The following is a 3,678-nucleotide window of genomic DNA, read 5'->3' as shown; positions in this document are numbered from 1 at the left end:
TCTCTCTCTCTCAAGAATAAATAAACATTAACAAAATTTTATAATGAAAAGTAAAAAAATAAAAAAAAAACAGTTTTTACATTTTTCAAAGGCTGAAGAAGTCAAAAGAATAATAACATTTTATGATATATGAAAACGGTTTGAAATTCAAAATAAAGTTTTGTTGGAACACAGCTATGCTCACTCATTTACACATTGTCTGTGGCTGCTCTTATATGACAACAGTAGAGTTGATTAGTTGCGACAGAGACTGTATGAACTTTGACATCTAAGATAGTCACTATTTGGCCCTTTACGTGAAAATTTTGCCACCACTTGTTGTAAGGCTTATGACATGGATCTTTCACTTATAACGGTTTTCCTTCGAATAACATTACATCACTTTGCGATATAAACGTTAGAAACTTAACATCGTACAGTCCTCCGACATTTTGTGTCATTTAAAAAAAATTTTTTTTCAACGTTTTTTATTTATTTTTTTGGGACAGAGAGAGACAGAGCATGAACGGGGGAGGGGCAGAGAGAGAGGGAGACACAGAATCGGAAACAGGCTCCAGGCTCTGAGCCATCAGCCCAGAGCCCGACGCGGGGCTCGAACCCACGGACTGCGAGATCGTGACCTGGCTGAAGTCGGACGCTTAACCGACTGCGCCACCCAGGCGCCCCATATTTTGTGTCATTTTTAAAAGTTTATTTATTTTGAGAGAGAGAGAGAGAGAGCCCGTGCTCGCATGAGAGTAGGGGAAGGGCAGAGAGAGACGGAGAGAGAGAGAGAATCCCCAGCAGGCAGTGCTCAGCTCAGAGCCTCCTTTGGGGCTCAGTCCCACGAACTGTGAGATCACGACCTGAGCCGAATTCAAGAGGTAGATGCTTAACCGAGTGAGACGTCCAGGCGCCCCACATTTTATACTTTTTGATTTAAATGGCCAATTACCTATTAAACACATTTTTAATTGAGAAGAATATTTTTTACATTTAACCCCATATTTTCCATTTGAGGTTCTATTCATTCCTCTGTGTAGATCCCAATTTCCATCCGGCATCACGTCCCTTCCGCTCAAAAAAACGATAACATTTGTTATAGTGCAAGTTGACTAATGATAAATCCCTTTATTTTCGTGAGTGTGGAAAAAATCTTCTTTCACTTTAATTTTTAATCTATTTTCACTAAGCTGGGGAGCCTGGGTGGCTCAGTCAGGTAAGCGTCTAATTCTTGATTTCCGCTCAGATCATGCTCTCACAGTTCCTGAGTTCGAGCCCTGCGTCCGGCTTTGCGCTGACAGCGCGGAGCCTGTTTGGGATTCTCTGTCTCCCTCTCTCTCTGCTCCTCCTGTGCGCGCGCGCTCTCTCTCTCTCTCTCTCAAAAAACAAAATAAATAAAACTTTAAGGAAAAGAGATATTTTCACTAAGCTTACAGATCTAGGTTGATAGTACCTCATCTACTCACAACTTAAAAAATTGTGTTCTATTTTCTTCCAGCTATGTAGTCTCTGACAGTAAGGCTGTGATCATTTTATCTTTGTCTGTCTGTACGGAATGTCCCTTTTCCCCCTCTAGCTTCCTTTAAGATCTTCTCATTGTCACCGACTTTCAGCAATTTGATTATAATGGACCTCGCTTTCATTTTGTGGTGAGCGTTGAGATTCTTGGACCTTTGGTTTCCTAGTTTTGGTCAAATTTGGGAAACGTTGAGTCCCTATTTTTCTGATCTCCCTCTCTTCCTGGACTTAACACTACAAGGGTGTTAGGGTACTTGATATCTTGTCATAGGTCGTTGGTTCTCTTGTTTTCGGTGTGCTTCTTTTCAGACACGTTCTGCTGATGTGTCTGTCCTCAGATAGCTTCCAGTCTACCGATGGCCTCTTCTGCAATGTCTAAGATGCTGCCAATCCTATCTATTCAAGTCACATTTAGATTCTGCATATTTTTCATCTCTTCAGGGTGTCAGTCATAGGGCTGTTTCTTTGAAGCGATGCGCCTCTTAAGATTTGTCTCTGTTTTTAATTTTTAGCGGTTTAACTACAATGTGCCTAAGTATGGTTTTCTTGTAATTACCCTATTTATCTTGATTCTTATGTCAAGAATAGAAAATTTGGGGCTAGTAATATTGTTTCTGCCCCATTGTCTCTCCTCTTCTCTTTTTTTGGCCTCCAGAAACAGATGTTAGACCTTTTATTGTGTTGCATGTAACCGTAGCGCCATTTTCTGTGTTCTCCATCTTTTTTCTTTCTTTTCCTGTCTGTGTTTCAATCTAGGTATTTCCTACTGAATTCTTTTCCAGTTCCCTAATTCTCACTTCTGCTCCGTCTGTCCCGCCTTTAGATCTGCGTAATAAATTCTTCATTTTAGTTATTGTATTTTTCCCATCCTAGGATTCCATTTGATTCTTTATTGTTCACTAAGCCCCCTTCTTTTATGAAACTACAGCTTTTCATCTGTTTTGTTATACGGTATGATCTTAGTTATTTTCAAACTGTGTCTTCATGGAAACAGCCAAGTTTGAGCATTAGAAGACCTTCCAGTCTACCTAATGCATGACCACTGTAGTTTTGAGAAGCGAATGTATAAAGTAATTTAAAACAATGAGGCTTACGTCTGTGGTGTGTGTGTGTGTGTGTGTGTGTGTGTTTATTAAGGTGACAGTGGATGAGTACTTGCTGATGGATGAATGACATTGGGTGGGTGCTGATGGATGAATGACAATGAAGATGTGTGTATATAAAGGCTAATCAATTCTGAACAATGATGAAAAGATTTTACAGTTGGAGCACCTGTCTGTTCAGTTGGCAGAACATGTGACTCTTGATCTTGGGGTTGTGAGTTCGAGCACTGCAGCAATTACTTAAAATTAAAATCTTGGGGAAAAAAAGAAGAAAAGGTTTTACAACTGACCTTTCTAACTACGAAGGTTTCTACATTTGATCTGAGTTTAAAACCGGAAAGAAAAAAAAACCCTGATAACTCCAATATCTGGATCTCCTGGGAGATTGTATTTTAGGTGATCTGTTTCTCTCTTAGGTTTTAGGCATTAGTTCGGTTTCTTCACATACATGATAATTAATTTTATTTAATGTGAAGCAATCTCAAATTTATAGCATGGTCCCAAACATAGCACAAAAACCCATTTTCCTGACTCAGCTGAGGTGTGTTGCCACCATCCCCCAAACGCTTCAACTCATGATTCCCATGAATGAAGACATCCTCCTGGATGACCACAATGCCATCATCAAAATCAGGAAATTACCACTGGAACATCACTCCCATCTAACCCACACCCTCCATTCACTTTTCACCAGTGATCCCAATAATGCCCTTGCAGCAAAACCATCCAGTACAGGATTATATGTTGCACTTGGCTCTCAGATATCTCTAGTCTCCTTCAATATGGAACAGTGTTTCAGTCTTTTCTTAACTACACTCTTGTAGATTAATCGACACTCTTGTAGATTAATCGACACTCTTGTAGATTAGAGGCCAGTCATTTTGTAGACGTTCCCTTAAGTTGGACTTGTCCAATGTTTCCTCATGACTAGATTCGGTTTGTGCACTTTATGTAGCAATGTCACAGAAGCGATGCTCTGTGTCTCTCTCATTGCCTCCTATTGGGTAGTGCACGGTTGTAAGTTGTCCTATTACTGCGATGTTTATTTTGACCTCTTGATTAAGTTGGTGTCTGC

The 3,678-nt window shown here is 40.0% G+C and overlaps 2 non-coding genes across 2 annotated transcripts; both read left to right on the top strand.

The window, feature by feature from the left end:
* The first annotated feature begins 2,476 nt into the window (after positions 1–2,476).
* On the top strand, positions 2,477–2,556 carry LOC111557918. Its single transcript, XR_002738327.1, has one exon. It is a non-coding gene; the product is annotated as a small nucleolar RNA U2-19 (small nucleolar RNA).
* A 307-nt stretch (positions 2,557–2,863) lies between these two features.
* On the top strand, positions 2,864–2,933 carry LOC111557917. Its single transcript, XR_002738326.1, has one exon. It is a non-coding gene; the product is annotated as a small nucleolar RNA U2-30 (small nucleolar RNA).
* Positions 2,934–3,678: the final 745 nt, after the last annotated feature.

The sequence above is a fragment of the Felis catus genome, chromosome E1, assembly GCF_018350175.1.
Source record: "Felis catus isolate Fca126 chromosome E1, F.catus_Fca126_mat1.0, whole genome shotgun sequence".
In the NCBI taxonomy this organism is placed as follows: Eukaryota; Metazoa; Chordata; class Mammalia; order Carnivora; family Felidae; genus Felis; species Felis catus.
Note: the sequence above shows the minus strand (reverse complement) of the source record. Positions and strands in the feature narration are given on the sequence as shown.